This window comes from Sarcophilus harrisii, chromosome 2 (assembly GCF_902635505.1).
Source record: "Sarcophilus harrisii chromosome 2, mSarHar1.11, whole genome shotgun sequence".
Classification (NCBI taxonomy): domain Eukaryota; kingdom Metazoa; phylum Chordata; class Mammalia; order Dasyuromorphia; family Dasyuridae; genus Sarcophilus; species Sarcophilus harrisii.
The window spans coordinates 7,685,247-7,703,240 of NC_045427.1; the positions used below are offsets into that span (position 1 = coordinate 7,685,247).

Genomic DNA, 17,994 nt, shown 5'->3' on the forward strand with positions numbered 1-17,994 from the left:
GTCGGCCTTTACCTCCACAAGGTGGTTCTTTCTCAAGGGCTCATTTAGAATATTCCAATGTCTAAAATTTATCTCTTCTCAACTTATTTGAGAATTTATAGATAAAATCTTGACATTGGTCAGATTTCTTAGGCCAACTGAAATGGGATCTTGTATACTTAGCATAAAGTCTTTTGAATGATTAAGAAATATTCTTTATATATATATATGTATGTATATATATATATATATATATATATATATATATATATATATATATTTTTTTTTTTTTTTTTTGCTGAGGCAATTGGGATTAAGTGACTTGCCCAGGATCACACAGGTAGGACATGTTAAGAATCTGAGACCAGATTTGACTTCAGGCTTGGTGCTCTCTACTGCACCACCTAGCTGCACCAGAAATATTCTTAAGAAAAGCATAATTTATCCTTCCAGTTATGTCCAACTCTTCATGAGTTGAGTTTTTCTTGTCAGAGATCCTATAGTGGTTTGCCATTTCCCTCTCCAGCTCATTTTACAGATGAGGAAACTGAGGTGTTAAATGATTGCCCAGGATCTCATATCTAGTATCCTAGACCAGACTTGAACTCATGAAGATGAATCTTCCTGATTCCAAGTTCAGTGCTCTATCCATTGTGCCACCTAGCTACCTGGTTCATTAGGATATCAGGACCTAAAATAAAGTAGGGAGGTTGATTCCACCTTCATATGTGTCTACCCACATATATGTAATGTGTTGCTGCTTTTTTCTATGTGTACATGTTGTTATCCTTGAGAAAATGTGAGCTTTTTCACATCTCCCTTGTTCTTTAGGTGATCTTTCCCATCACCTCTTTGGAGACTGCAATATTCCTCCATTCTGCTATTTTCCCTCAATAATATTCCAATCTGTGGTTAAAAGATGGAGTTCTGCTTCAGGGAGGAATTGGGGGACATGAAAAAGTCTATAATTTCCCAAAGGCTTTCCAGTCTGTTCTCCTCCCTCTAAGGAACCTGATTTTTTGGTAGTTTGAAATCTCTCTGAAAAATATACTTCTGATAGATGAGTTCTGTAAGTTTTCTATGGATTACAGTGAAGAAATTGCAGAACCTCCATGCATTTTGGAATTTACAGACTTCCTCCAGTCAGGGTGACCGAATCTGGTATCATATTTCCAGGCCTTGGACTTAACAAAATGGAAGGACCTGATACATTACAAACAACTGGAAATGAGATTCCTCCCCACCTCCACCTCCAGAAAGATAACGTAAGGGACAAGAATCGACTTTAATATAATTTTCATATTTCTACCTCCCTGACAGGAGCATACCTGCAACGAAGAGCCTTATCTTTTTATAACATCTGCAACCAAAATTGGCTGTCTCAGAAGTGAGATGCTTTTTGTCCTCCCTGAATGATCGGCCCATGCTGGGCAGCTGTGCCCCTTCCAGGAGACTTCGATTTGGTTGGCTGATGGGCGGCCTTCGATACTCTCAGTAGACTTTCTAATCCCCAGAGAGGAAGGCAAGATAAGGAGACCTGGGAAATTTAGAACAGCCAGGCTGTAGGAGAGGCTGATACCATTGCTCTTTTTTATGAAATCTGAAAATTATTTTCAGAAAAGAAATTAAACTTCAGGAAAGAAAAGAGAGAGAGACAGACACAGACTCAGAGATGACATCAGGGAAACAGAAACTGAGACAGACAGACAGAAACAGACAGACAGATTGAAAGATGGAAAGAGACAGAGACAAAAAGACAAACTGACAGAAATAGAGAGAAAGGGACACAGAGACAGAATTCAAGGTGACATAAGCTGGTCATAAAGTATTTACTGCTCAAGTTATGGGGGAGTTGAAAAGGCAGGGGGAGACATGAGTCCAAGACTCAGCTTTGCTAAAAACTTCATATTATGGATTTAGAGTTAGAGATAATCTTTCCAGTCTCCTCTGGCACCCACTTTGCCCAAGGATTTAGAGTTATCAAGTATCAGAGCTGACATTTGAGCCTCAGATTTCTCATTCCCTGGGTAGTTACTGGGACACTCTGCTTCTCAATTAGCTCTTGGTAAGATCGTGGATAAGTCATGTAACCTCTCTCCATGTTAATTTCCTAATCTGTAGAATAACTCACTTGAAGAGTATGATTTCTATTTTCCTTCCTAACTCTTTGTCCCATATTATTCCATTTATAGTTAGTACAGACTTCCATGTGTACATGTTGCCATGCTTGAGAAAATAGGAGCTTTCTGAAATCAGGGGTTGTTTTTCTTTTCATTTTTTGGGGGGAGGAGATTGCTTTTCTTTCCCTACTTATTCTCTTCCTTGTATCTCTGGTTCCTAGAACTGCACTAGGCATGTGTTAGGTATTTAATTGATCCTTAATAGATCAATATATATCTGTTGATGTTAAGTCATTTTTCAGTTGTGTGCAACCCTTCATGATCCCATTTGGAGTTTTCTTAGCAGAGATGCTGGAGGGGTTAAAAACCCAGGTTATTGGGTATAAGAAGCCAGGTTCTGACTTCAGACCTGGCACTCCATCTACTGCACCACCTGGCCACTCCCCAATATAAACTAAGGGAAAGTTTGAGTTGGCAGGGATCTCTGTAAACATATTCTACTATCACCTCATTTTATAAAAGAGGAGTCTGACACAAAGAGAAAATGTGATTTGTCCAACAACATATAGGCAATAAGAAGCAAATATAGAATCTGAACCTAATCCCTCTGTCTCCAAAGACAGTATCCATTGTATTCAAATATGCTTCCTTCTCATCCTGAGATGACAGGATGCTTCTACCATGAAGAAGCTCCTGTGTATCTATATAAACATTTCATGGGTTTTAATTCAATAATAATAACTGATAAATTAATTCAGATTTCTTAAATTTTATAAGGAAATATTTGACTGATGAACCTTAAAGCAGAAAATAAATACTATATCATAGTAGTAGTAGCAGCAGCAGCAGCAATAATATATACATTTTTAATTTAAAGTATCCTTTTGTCCCTTTTGTAAAATAACATTAAGAAATAATTTCTAACCATTCTTATCCTGTCAGAAGACATAGGGTCAGACTTAACCCTTGACATTATTTGTGTGACCTTGATTTTCCCTTTATCTCTCTAGTTTCCTCATGAAAAGTATTAATGAGACAGGACTTTATCTCCTTTGTGGTCTTTAGAACTCTGTGTTAATAGAACTTTTATTCCCCCCCCCCCCGTTGAAATCTTTCCTCTAATAATAGATTTTGATACTTAAAAATGAAGTAAAAATGATATTTAATGAATGATTAAAAAAATGAAACTACTTAATAGTACTGTTGAGGTCAGGAACCAAATGTTGAGGTGTAGACCACATGTTGAGGTCTACATTTGGGGTACCTAAATGAAATTAGGGTTTAGTTAAGGTCTAGTGGCAGGTTTGGGGTACAGGGAGTCAAACAGAGCTCCCCTGCAACCCCCTTAGATTCGGTGCAAGGATACGGCGGTATATGAAGTCTAGTAGCGGCGCGGATTCCCAATAAAAGCATTTATTGGCCCAGAGAGCTAGATTAATAAAAGAGGTTTATTACTGAGTTTAGAAGTAGGAGATAGGTGAAGGTAGAGATAAAGAGGGCACTGGACAGAGGATCCAGTGGACAGAGGGTCCTCACATGGCGACCATGTTTGGAATCTCTGCAAAGAGGGGTTCCCAGTGTGGTCCTTTTAAGTCTGAGACTTAGCTCGAGGGGCTTTGGGGTGTAGCCCCAAAGTTGGCTCAGATCCGGGTGGGGCTGGGACAGGTCCGGATCTTCTATTGGAATTCAAAGGGACCAGGATTTGTGAGTCAAAGGGTAATTTACATTAGCTAGGGGGGTTGGGAATCAAAGATTGGAATCTTTCCCGCATCAGTACCTATTTACCAAAAGATTATCAGCAGATTAAATAATAAATAATCTATGGATAAGTGTGTGCCATTGGCTACTTTTATTTTTTAAATACCAAAATCTTTTAATCTTTTAGAAATAATTTTCTTCATTATTTCAATGATCTTGTAGATCTTATTTACTTTTTACAATTCATAGTCTAACAATGGAGAAATACATTCTGGTCCTATTGTTTGCTAATCAATGAGAGTCAAAGTGGTTTGGATTTAAAGCATAGTCTTTTAAGAACGAAATCTAGTCCGTGAACCCTATGATATCATTGGAGGGACTCAGATTTAAAAAAAAATAATAAAATAAGAGCATCCATAGGTAATGCTATTATACCCTACAGGGAAAGGGGAGAAGGGAGGAATTCTTAACTGACAAGTTCAGTGGGATCCCCATTGAGGCAGCTCTACTCACAAAGGTTGTAGTTTGTCCTTTCTTCTAGAAGAGGATCAAAATTTCAGGGAGTGATGCCTTGAAATGCAGGTGAATTGGATTTAAGTGAAGGAGGGCTATGCAAGGTTACCTTCTTTCTTAAGTACTTTGCCTTAAAAGCAAACCACTCTGACTCTCATTGATTGGCCAATAATAGGACCCAGCCCAAACCCAATTGGTCTCAATTTAGATCCTGATTGACTAAAATTGATTGTAAATAGCAATCGATTTTGTTTGGGCCAGAAACCCTGGGGGCCTTCCCCTCCCAGATTTTTTTTAATTTGTTAATTCATTCATTCATTCATGTATTTGCTTATTTATCTATATCTATCTATCTAATATTTTGACTCGGGTCAAAGAGGAGATTTTTTTGTCTCAGTTGCTACCTAGTCTAAATCACTGAAGAGGTGTTGCCTCAGTCAGAAATGGCAAGGTCTTCCCTTTCATGCAGAGCCATCTCCAGTTGTTCTGATCCATATCTGGCCACTAGACCCAGATGGCTCTAGAGGAGAAAGTGAGGCATGTGACCTTGCCCAGTTTTCCCTCACTTAAATCCATGTCATGGCCTCACCTCCCTGATGTCATGGCCTCTTTGAGAACAACAACATTCTGGCCCATATACATCTTGTTCTGCCCCAGGTTTTCTGCCTATAAACCTAGACTATTGGAAACTCAAGTTAGCTTATTCTCTCCCTAAGGCCAAAATTCCTTAATCCACTCTGAGGTCATCTCACCAATTTCTCCTTAATTCTTTCAAGCATCTCATCACCCCAACTCCTCCTTGATTTTATTCTTCAAGCAAATTTCAGGTCCTCCTTCCAGATTCCTTCAGGCGTCCTTTATCTCCCCAACTTTTCCCTGATCCCTTTTTCCTTTTGTCTATAAAAAGATCCATTTGCTATAGCTTCAGAAAATCATATTTGGTTTTTATTCGTGACCTTTTCTCATCAATAAAGGTGAACTTTGGCAGGAAAATTTCTCATTTTTTGAGTGTTACAATCTTTGCATCTCATCTTTTGAATAATTACTCTTGCAAACCTCAACATGGTCTGCCTCAATTTAGAGGGATTTGATGTCCCTTTCTCATATTTTCTGGCAGCCTGGGGAAAATAACTTATGGTCTATGTTTTGACTCATACTAACCACCTCCATTCCCTCCCAAAGGTGAGAGTAAAATGGGACTCAATATAGAATATGAATTTGATTCATTCACCCAAAAGAATTATGAGACAGGAAAAGACTCCCAAGCACAAAGTAATAGGATTCTATAATTTAACTTAGAATTACTGTGCAATATGCTGAGATCCTAACATTTAAATTGTAACTGAATATAGAACACTTGGGCAAGACCACAAATCTGCAATTTATAATTCATCTTGACTTGATACTGTGCAAATTTCTCTGCTGCCAAAATAACTAGATCTGGCCGAGCCTCCTTTCCATGAATGGCCTTAACAAAAGTATTGGCATAATTGCTAAGGATTTCCTCCCCTAAGCACATTACACTCCACATTCTGGTGCGGTCATCCTGTTGTGCCACAGTTCTCTTTTAATGTCCTGACCCAGTTTCCCTAATTGTCTTATTCAGTTACTCTGCCTCAGGTTATAACCATTCCCTCTTAATGTTTGATAGGATAAAGGTCTTTTATCTTAGACCTTAGGCTATAATCATTCCCTCTTAATGGTTGATGGGATAAAGGTCTTTATCCATTTTAGACATCATTAGACTATCAGGAGCCTCTCCAGAACCTCCTTTCATTATGTCATCTTAGGTGCCTGCCTCCATTATGTCATCCTCATCCTAGGTTCCTCTCCCCATTAGGTCATCCCCATCAGGTAATTCCCCCATTATGTCATCATTCTTGTTACCCTATAAAAGAATCTTGTATCTGACATTCATTGCTGGATTCTTTGACACAATAGTCTCATTCAGCCCTGGGACCAAACCATGGATCCATTTGGTTCCAGTAAATCTCTCCTGTGATGACCATGTTAGCACACTGGATACCTTAGAATCAGCAGGAGTCAGGATAAGCAAAAGTCCTTAGTCTTTATTCTTGGTCTTTAGAGGTAGGATTGAATTAGATGAAAGCAGAATCTCCTCAACTTCCTTCTTCCTTGTCTACCGCCAAAATAACCCTGGCTAGTCTTACTCCATCCCCTAGTCCCTCCTACAATTCTCTGCATACAGGAATTATCAAGCCAGCACAAGATAGTGGGAAGGGCCATTCTCTATGGGCACATGCCCATAGAGTATTGTCCAATCGGTAATTAGCCTTAAGTGCTCAAACTGCCCTCAGTGCATCAACTCAAGAGTTTCAGCCCTCTACATTCTCTCATTTAATAAATTATTAAATACTCTCTAATCTGATCTTGCTCAATTTCTCTGGCATTACAATCCCAAATATGAACAGGTCCAGCATAGGATATTCAACTAAAAACAAGAGGCAAAGGCAGATAGTGATGCAAATGAAAGTTCTCCTTGTTAGGTCATCTACTCTGTCCTGTGGAAGTTGTGTGGATGAGTGAAGGGGATAAATGTGCTTTTCCACACCTGACTATTAGGATAAAGTTAAATAGTCAAAATACTTTGAAGACAGAAAGGGAGAAACACAGAAGTAGGTCCATCCCATTAGCATCTCCATTGAGTCATTAACTCTTGGCTTAGCAAACAAGTAGAAAACTCCTTATGATCTCATTATATATTCCCCTCAGTGATGAGTCTCTCCTGGTCAAAAGCCCCTCCAGAGCTCTCATGTCATCGACCAGAACAAAAAGGACAACTGAGCATATTCTACACAGTGTCTTGCTATAGTGCACTATAATCAAAAGACTGATTCAGAGTGAGAACAAATGGATTTGAATTCTAGCTGAAACTGTCATTGAATTTTTCTAGGCCTCAATTTTTCATCTTGAAAAACTAATTGGGCAGGTGGTCTCTTCGTTTTTCCAGCTCTAAATGAATCATCTATAACCGATACTTTGTATATTATTTCAGATTTTGGTTTTAATTTTTATTCTTTTCTCTCTTAGGACAGGAGAAAAGAAGGAAGGAAGGGACGAAGGAAGAGAGGGAGGAAGGGCAGCAGGAAAAAGGGAGGAAGGAATAAGGAAAGAAGGAAAGAATATAGGAAAAAAGAAAAGAAGGGAAAAAGGGGGGAGAGACAGGAAGGAAAAAAGGGAGGGAGACAGGAAAAAAGGGAGGGAGAAAAGGAGGAAGGGAGGGAGGGAATAAAAGAGGGAGGGAGAGAGGAAGAAAGGAAAAGAAGGAGGAAATAAAGGAGGGAGGAAGGAAGGGAGGGAAGGAGGCAGGAAGGAAGGCAGGCAGGCATGGAGGGAGTATTTATTAAATTTCTACTATGTGGCAGACACTATACCAAATGCTTTCCAAACATTATCTCACATTTTTTTTTTTTTTTGCAAATGAGGAGTGTTTGGAAGCTCTACCCTACTTTGTGGTGTAGTACTTTATGGAGATGTGGTGTAGGGAATAGCATCTTGGTGTCAGAAAGACTTAGATTCATGTCCTCTCTCTTTCATTTATTCCCTGTGCAGTCATTTAATGTCTTTGAAACTGGTTCCTTACCTCTAAAATGAGGGGAAAATGGTGACTGGGGTACCTACCTCATAGAGTGGTTATGAGGATAAAAGGAGGTAATATATTCAAATTGCTTTTCAAATCGTAAAATGTCTCTTAAATGGCAATGATTATTATTCTATCATTTAGAATGCCATTGGGATTGTCTGCTTTTCCAGATTTCCCTATGATCTTACCTAAGGAACATTCTTACCATATGCAGAAGACCTCATTTTTCCTCAACTTCATCCCTTGTCTCTCTCCTCCCATCATTTCCTTAAGAAGTTCTTTTGGTACTTTTGTTAGTGGAAAGAGTGAAATGTGCCTTTGAAAAGGGCAATCCCCCCTTCTCACAATGGGATCAGGGCCCGACTTTTCTGATTTATCTCCTGGGAAGAGAAATAATCCATTTTCTTGGATTCCTATAGATTCACATCCTGATCTATGTTTGAAAGGGAAACGGTTCCCTATGGACTTTCTGATTTCTGAACTGTCCATTTAGATGTTTTATGTGCATACAATAACAGCTTTTTTGTTTTCTCACTTCTATACAGCAAAATACTGTACTATTGTCTGAACTTCCCAGAAGTCAAGCCAGCTTCTAATATTTTCCAACTTAGATTTTTAGCAAAAATGATGGATGGTGAATAGAATGAGCATCAATGAGGTCCATGTCTCATCTTTCACACTTAATAACCGTGTAATCATGAAAAGTTACTTAACCTTTCTCAGTTGCAATTTCTGTACCTGAATACTGAAAAAAGATTACACCATATCTCTGATAATGTGCAGACTTGAAAGCACTCTGTGTCTATCAGGTATTATTTTCACCTTTCACTCAAATGTTTTCAAGGATTTTTCATTTCCCGAATCACATAAACCAATGGATAATTTAAGGAAAAATAAATAAAGGAGATTATTTTATACCATACAGTAGACAAGAGATTTCCTTTACAAATGGATGGGAATTAACATTATACCTGGACAGTCTAATTTTTTCCCAAAATCCTTCTGCAATTTCTTGTTTCAGGAAGAATTCACCTGATTGTGCTCTTCTCAGCCCAGATGGATCAACCCCCTCCCCACCTGCAAACTCTACAGCATAAACATGTATGTATTGAAGCTCTCCGGCGGCGCAGAATGGCAGCAAATCTAGAAGACAGCAGATCACCTATTATGCTGTGTAAATGTCTCCAGTTTGTAATTCTATTAGCACTTGCACATAAATTGCACCATGGAAGGGAATGTTAATTGCATTGCTCAACACTGGGGATGTGTGCTGATGTTTGGCAGCTAACCAGCCAACCTTCTTTCACAGCTCATAAACCCTACCCTTTTCACTGTGGTTATTAATGGAAAGGGTATATGATCAATAATCTGTCAATCCTCCCCCAAGGATCCAGATGCCTCAGAGTTGGAGGGAACCATGAGGAAAAACATGCCATTTGATGTGAGGGAGGAGATGGGCCCACATACTATCCTGTCTGACTTGTGGTAAAGTTCGAATGTATTGCAGAAATTAATAGAATGCTTAATTAAGGTTATAAATGCACTCATCTAATTGCTTTCTATTTCATATCCCATGTCTAAAAGCTTAATGATGATAAGGCATTATCTAGACTTACTGGAGTCAAAAGTCTTTGCACTTCAGAGAGGGATTTTAGTCACTTTTTCCTCAAATTTTGTGTTATTTTTTTTTTAACTATATTGGCATGAAAGGTATCCTCAGACAGAGCTGCACCTGAGAGTTTATGCAAAGTATCGATTTGAAAATGAGCAACAGTCACATAATCAACCTTCTAGGATATTGATATAAGCAAGTGTTTTAAGAAGAGAATGATTTGGTCTATGAAAAAGCAAACAAACAAATGAACAAAATTTCTTCCAAAAGAATCACAAAGCAACAGCGCAGGCTGCTTACTGTTTGTGTGACCTAGAGAAAGTCAATTAACCTCACTAGGACTTTCTAGTTTCTTTCATATAAGGCAGTTAGCTTGATGACTTCCATGTTCACTTCTTTCTCTACAGATTTTAAAATTTTCAGAAAAGATCTTAAAGATTGTCTGGAACTCAACCTTCCCTCGCCGCCCCCCCCCCTCTGTCTGTCTGCTTCTCTCTCTCTGTCTGATTTTGTCTATCACTCTATCTGCCTGCCGCTGAAGTATATCATGATCTCCTGGTCCTGCTCATTTCACTCAGTATCAGTTCATGTAAGTCTCTCCAGTACTTTCTGAAATCATGCTGTTGGTCATTTCTTACCGAACAATAATATTCCATAATATTCATATATCACAATTTATTCAGCCAGTCTTAACACACACACACACACACATACACTCATCCATTTTACTAAGGAACATTTCTGATGTCAAGATCTGCCTAGATCTCCCATGGGATGCAGGAGGTACATGTGACTGATCAGAGAGAGAAAGATGTTATCTTAAATAACTTGAGAAGGGATGAAATATAGTGGAAAAGGTATTAGTCAGAAAACTCCAAAGAATTTTGGTTTTGGTTCCATCCCTTGATACCCTTAAAAACACTATTGAAAGAACTAGGGTAATTTATTCTGGAAAAGAAAAAAAATAAATTGGAAAGAGGAGAATGGAATGATGGGAGCTGTTTTCACACATGGAAAAAATTGCCCTATGGAAAAAGAAGTGGACTTGTCCTGTTTAGCCACAGTGTGCTACCAAAAAATGAAGAAAATTTGAACACAGATTTCTTTTTTTATTTTTATTTTAATGCTATTTTATTTTTTCAAAATACTTGCACAGATAATTTCCAAACATTCATCTTTGCAAAATCTGATGTTCCAAATTTTCGTCTCTCCTTTCTTCTTTCCTCCCCAGGTCAGCAAGCAACCTGATAGAGGTTAAACATGTGCAACTTGAAAACAGATTTCTATTATTTTAGAAAAAAAAACTTTCCCCACATTAAAGCTGACTCACATTGGAACTGACTGCCTCATAAGAGAGTGGGTTGTCCAAAAAAGATCGAAAGAAAAATTTCATTTAAAATAACTGTTGGCCAAGATGGAAGAATGAAGCAGCTTGAGTTGTCCCAGTTTCCCTCAAAAATCACATGAAACCTAACTCTAAATAACAACAACATTATAGGATGATCAATTCTGATGGACTCAGCTCTTTTTAACACTGAGATGATTCAAGTCAGTTCCAATGATCTTGTGATAAAGAAAGCCATCTACACCCAGAGAAAGGACTGTGGGAAATGAGTATGGATCATAAAATAGGGTTTTCACTCTTTTTGTTGTTTGCTCATATTTTGTTTTATTTCTCATTCTTTAAAAGCACTAGAGAATATAAGGATAAAGGGAATTTTCCTAAAAAAAAAAAAATAAGCAGTATCTATTTAAAATCAAAAGCAAGCATTATTTGTACTGGAGAACTGGATGGATTCCCAATAAGATTAGGAGTAAAACAAGGAGACCCATTATCACTATTATTATTGAGCATTGCATTAGAAATGTTGACTTTAACAATTAAAAAAAAGGTTAAAGGAATTAGAATAGGTAATGAGAAATTAAAATTATTACTCTTTGCAGATGATATAATGCTATACTTAGAGAATCCTAGAAAACCCAAAACCTAGCCAAAACAATTAACAGCTTTAACAAAGTTGCATAATATAAATAATCCACACAAATCATCAGCATTTCTATATATTATTGAAAAAGCCCATCAGCAAGAGATAAAAAGAGAAATTCCATTTAAAATAACTGTAGACAAAAGGAACTATGTAAATACAATTACAAAACACTTCTCACACAAATGAATCATATCTGAGCAATTGGAAAAATATCAATTGCTCATGGGTAGGCAGAGCAAATATAATAAAATATAATAAAAATGACAATTCTGCCTAAATTGATTGACTTGTTTAGTATCATACCAATCAAATTGCCAAAAAAAAATTATCAATCTAAAAAAATACTAAAATGCATCTGGAAGAACTAAAGGTCAAGAATATCAAGGTTATTAATGGAAAAAACCACAAAGAATGGTGGCTTAGCAGGACCTAAAGTTATATTCTTCCAATATTATGTAAACTATTTGGAAAAATAGGTAAAAACGAATCCTGCCAAATTCCTTCTGTGATAGAAATATGGTACTGATATCTAAACCAGGAAGAGCCAAACCAGAGAAAGAAAATTACACGCTAATCTCCCTAATGAATATTGATGCAAAATTTTTAAACAAAATATTATCCAAGAGATTGTAGCAATTTATCAGCAGTAAACTGTGATCTAAATTTTCCCTAAAACTATATTACAAAACAGCAGTCATCAAAAGCCATTTGATACTAGCTAACACATAGAGTGCTGAATCAATGGAATAAATTAAATGCACATGACACAATAATCAAGACCTATAGAAATCTAGTATTTGATAGACCCCCCAAGTTACAGTTTCTGCAATAAGAGCTCACTGTTTAACAAAAATTGCTGGGAAAACTGGAAAATAATGTCAGAAACTCAGTATAGACCTATATCTCACACTCTATCCCAAGATAAAGTCAAAATAAATACATGATTTGGGCATAAAGGGTGATACCATAAACGTGTGGAGAAGAAGGCACAAATTACTATGAGATCTTTGGAGAAGGGAGGAATTTATGAGCAAAGAACAGCTAGAGAACCTTTTGAAAGGCAAAATGGACAATTTTACATTAAATTAAAAAATTTTACACAAACAAAACCATCAGAAATGAGATTAAAAGGGAAGTACAAAGCTGGAAAAAACATTTTTCAGTCAGTGTTTCTGATAAAGAGTTCATTTCTAAAATATGTAAAGAACTGTCTCCAATTTATCAGAATATGTCATCCCCAATTCATAAATAGTTAAAATATATGAGCAGACAATTTTTAGATGAGAAAATTAAAACTATCTATAGTCATAGGAAAAAATGGTGTAAATCACTATTGATTACAGAAATGAGAATTAAAACAACTCTGAGGTATCACCTCACACCTCTCAGATGAGCTAAAATGACAGGAAAAGGCAATGATGAATGTGGTAAAACCAGGAAACGGAGGCATTATTGGTGGATTTGTGAAATGATCCAAACATTCTGGAAAGCAATTTGGAACTATGCCCAAAGGGCTATCAAACTGTGCATACCCTTTGATCTAGCAATGTCTCTACTGTGTCTATATGCCAACAAGACGCTAAAAAATGAAAAAGGACCCACATGTGCAAAAATGTCTGTAGCAGCTCTTTTTTGTAGCAACAAAGCATTAGAAAATGAGTAAATGTCCATCAATTGGGGAATGACTGACAGAACACATTTTGTTATGAAGGAAATGGAATATTATTGTTCTACCAAAAATGATGAACAAGGTGATTTTTAAAAGGCTTGGGAAGATTTACACAAACAAAGTTCTTCTTCCTGACTGCTTTAATGAAAGCTTATCATAAACAAGTCCTAGACAAATTGCTTTCAGGGTTGTTGACTTTCTCTTGCCTTTTTTTTTTTTAAACCAAAGCACTCTTTGTATCAGGATCAATGTGATTTTTTGATCCAAATATTTACATGACTCATTGGAGAGGGCCTTGAAATCCCTGGAAGCATCTGAAGTCCCCAAGAGAATAAGGGCAAAGATCTGAGGGTCAGGCCTTTTACTATCCATGAGACTGGAGCTCTTACCAGGGCTCTGGCCAGGGAGGTTTTGTTCTTTGAACCTCAATTTCCTCAATTTTCAATTATTAATATTTGGGCTGAGTGATCTATAATAACTAATATGATGCTGTTATTATCAATTATCAGTTGATTTTGATTGCTAACATTCTAGATCAATATTAAAATTCAATTCAGCTAGCATTTATTCACTGTATACAAATAGGCTGAGCAAAGTCCTTGATGATGGGGATACAAAGATAACAATGAATTAGTATCTGTCATCATGGGACTTGCAGGTTAGTGGTGGATATATAGCAAATTCATGTCACACGCATGTGTATGTAGGATTAAAAAGTAATTTGAGGGGAGAGAGAAAAATTAGGATGGGGAAGGAGACAGGAAAAGCTCTCAGGAAAGGCCACTAGGGATGAACTTTAAGAAAGTGAAAGATTCCACAAAATTTTGCAAGAGCGAATGTTGAAAATCATTTTTGTATGCATTTTGAAAATAAAAAGCTATTATTAAAAATTTTTAAAAAGCAAAAGGTTTCAAGAAGAACAGGTGAAAAGGGAGGGTTGGACATGCCATGTTAATTAAATAGAATGTCTTTTGAAGAAAATGAGAATTCTGACTTTGGTGCTTTCAGTAAGGTTTGGCTGTCAGGCAGAGCCTGAGCATCTTCAGGAACAGTAAGGCTTCTGAAAGATGAAGATAATGAAGGCATCAAATGAAAGTACTATGAATCAATAAGAGAGTCTAGGAGTTTCACAGGAGGGAAGAGATGCTGGAAGAAGCTAGATGGAGTTAGATAAAAGACAAGAGTGGTATTCATGTGCCTCTATGCCTACTGTTTTCCTTTGTGTCTGCATCTCTGTCTCTGTCTCTCTCTGTCTCAGTGCCTCTATTTCTCTGTCTTTGTCTCTCTTTCTCTTCTGCCAATTTCCATCTCTTAGTTTGCCTCTCTCTGTCTATTTATGTGTAATACATTTAAGAAATAGCATTCATGTATACTTTTTGAATGCATTGAATAGCATTTTGTTTTTAAAATTTTGTAGAATAACAATAGCTGAGCTCCTCTGTCTATCTTGGTAAGATTAGTTGCAATATATGTGTAATAATATTCTGATTTGCCTTTTAGTCCAAATGTGCTCCCATCAGGATCCTGCAGTCCACCTATCTCTTATTTCCCTAGGCTTTCCCATCTTCCTGTGCTCTCTTGTCCATTCTTCTTTAGCCTTCTGTTCTCAGACTCCACCTCCTACAACATTATGGCAGAATATTTCTGGAACATAATGGCTTGTCCTTTATTAAATAGGTAGGTATTTTGCTAATAAAATCAGGACATGTTTCACAATGTTTGAATTCCATGATCTGTCATGTGGGTAATAAAATCACCACAGGAGAGGGCTGGGACAAACAGAGGGCTGAGCTGAGCAGACTTATTTATATTAAGCTAGGGCCACAGTTCAAAGCCAGACACGTTTTTTATTAAAAACCCACAAAAATGCTTTATGTTCATTTATAAAGATATTTTCGCTGGCTTTTGCAAAGTCTCCGGTTTAATCTTTAAATTAATCTCTGTATAAATAAAATCCATGTAAGCTGTTTAGCAGCTGACCTCTAAAGCTAGTTTATATATAAGCTGCTGACGACGTATTGTCTGCTTGGGATATCTTGAAGCATCTCTTCTATCTTTTTTCAATCATGATGTTGCTTTCTGCCACCATGGGCCATATGCATTCACTTCTAAAGGGAATAGTCATAATTTTATTTTACTTTTCCAATTGAAACAAGCAAACTCTCATATCTATAAAAAATTCCCTGATGTCAAATCTCTTCTTATAATGCAAGGGATTTCATAGAAGGCAAATCTGAAAATGCATAAATTCATAATAGCAGCAACTTATATCTCTCTCGGGAGTGATGTGATGCCCTGAACTGAAGTCAGTGTTCTAGAGGTTGCCTGATCATGGCAAAATACAGATTCAGGATGAATCTTCCCACCACCACCTTTCCCCATATACTAGTTACATTAACTCATATTACTTTTTTGTTGTTGTGTTTAATTGTCAAATCACACTGTTGACTCACATTGCCTATGCAGATGATGAAATCTTCCAAAACTTCCACAGATGCATGGCTGTCCAGTCCTGCCTCCTCCATTCTGTACTTGTGAAGCTTGTTTTTGAACTGAAATATAAGATTTTATTTTTATCTCAATTAATTTGAATCTGATTAAATTCATCTCAGTGTTTCTGTCTGTCAAGTGTGTGTAATTTCGTGACAAAGATAAGCTGGTCATTTCTTGTCTTTGAAAAACATCAGATTAGGCTATTGTCAACTTTTGGCATATGGTCAATATCTATTTTTGTCTGTAGCTCTCTGTCTCTCTCTTGCTCCCTCTTTCCTTCTCCTCCTTTCTCACCCTCTTCCCCCCCCCATCAATTCTAATTAAGATAGTGAATAAATCAAGTCAAGAAACATTCATTAAATGCTCATTATTCACCAAGCCCTTTGCTAAGTTTTGGGGATGCAAAAACAAGCAAAAATAAAGATAATTCCTTGTCTCAAGAAACTGACATTCTGCTGGAGAACAACATAGAAAAGATAGCAGAAAAGCTTTGTTCAAATAAACCATGTCTCCAATCTATTTTGATTAATTTTATATAGAAATAGATTGCTTGATCTGGAAGGGATTTTAAAACATAAAACACAGAAGGATAGAACTGAGAAAGAGCTTAAGACATAAGTGAAGATTCAGGTTCCCTTGGGGGGGGGGGAGGTGGACAGGATCAGCATGGCTCAGAAAAGTCAAACAAACACCATTATATTGACTCTAGATCCATAATCCAAGAGCCTCAGAATAGCAATACTTCTATCTCAGTGCTCTAAGTCATCTATCATCCTAGGAAAGAGTTTCTATGAAGACCATGAAAACAGTCACATCTACTGGAGACCTGGAGAAGAAAGTCATCATCACCAAAGTCCTCAGAACTGAAGTCATTCAACAAGCAGTGGAAGACATTATTGTGTGCTCTGCTATTGTACCAAAAGGACCTTTCTATTGTTTATCTCTGAAATCTTCTCCATGGGTTGTCTTCCTCATTAGAAGGTGAGCTTCTAGAGAATAGAGACTGGTTTTTTTTCCTAATTTTATCCCCATAATTTAGCAGAGCTTTGCACATAGAAAGAGCCTAATAAACTCATTTATTCATTCATTCATAAAATGTCAGAGGTAGGAAAGGCTTAAGAACATAAAATATAAAGAGACCTTACAAACAGAACCAATAAGCATTACTTAAGCACTTACAGGTGTTAGGCATAATGGTAGGTATTAGATATAAAAGCAAAAGAAGACTAAAAGAAAGTTCTTTCTCTCTTGAAATTAAATTCTGTGGAATAGATGACATGATCATAAAAGTACAGTTGTAGAATAAATACAGAACTAATATGAAATAAATGCAATGTTATGAAAAGGAGGAGGGTTTTAAACATTAGGGGGACAAAACAAGACTATAAAAGGTAGTGCTAGAACAGAGAATGTGAGAGCTGAAAGGATGCCCAGAAATAAAACAGAGAAAGTCTGGGCTGAGATTTTAAAATGTGCCATATAGTTTACCTAAACAGGAAAAACCTCAATGATTGTGAAATCTCATTTCTGTCAACAATGGTCAAAAAATTCCTTGAAAAACAATCCTAGAATATCAGCACTGAAGGACCCCCCCAGAAGCTAATTGGTTTATAAAGGATTATCCTCTATTATTAATTCATCACCCAACTAGCCTCCTTTTCCAATGTTTTGAAGGATATTCAGAATAAGTAAAAGATATTTTAACCAACCGAAACCCACTGGGAATAGTCAATTCCATTTGTTTATAAATCGGACAAGCATTTATTGAGCAACTGCTACAGAAGGGTAAGTGTCAGACTACAAAAATACAATCAAGTGGAGCTTTTCCTCGAGAAGCATATGGTCTTACAAATGAAATTTATACAGATAAGTATATATAAGTAAATTTAAATATTAATTAACTACAGGGAAGAGCAAAAAAAAATCTTCTATAGTCATTTATACTTAAACTATATTTTGATTTTGTGTTCTTCACTTTGGCTCTTCCTCACCTTTTCATCCCTCCTCAGTCTCCCACTGGCTCCACTCCCATAGCCTGTCCATTGAGAATTTTATATTACTTTATTAAAAGAAATTTGAAACAATTCTCTGCGACCCTCCCATTTGTCCACTCTTCCTCATTTTATATCAGAAGATGTTTTCTGCCACTATCTCTTCCTTCCCCCTTCTCTCACATAAAGGGGAGACCCTTATCTTTGTCAAGCCTAAACCCACTACGTGTACAAGTGCTACCAATCTTTCAGTCTCTTCCAGTAGATTGCTCCTTCTGTTGTTCTCACTCTCACTTATTTTCATTTATTCCCAGTCTTTTTGGAAAC

General features: G+C 36.9%; 1 long non-coding RNA gene across 1 annotated transcript in view; it reads right to left on the minus strand.

Annotated features, from left to right (window-relative positions):
- Positions 1-15,602: 15,602 nt before the first annotated feature.
- LOC116421222 overlaps positions 15,603-17,994 on the minus strand; it is a 233,496-nt gene continuing 231,104 nt past the window's right edge. The window contains exon 4 of the long non-coding RNA XR_004231517.1: positions 15,603-15,735. This is a non-coding gene — a long non-coding RNA (uncharacterized LOC116421222). The remainder of the gene's footprint in view (positions 15,736-17,994) is intronic.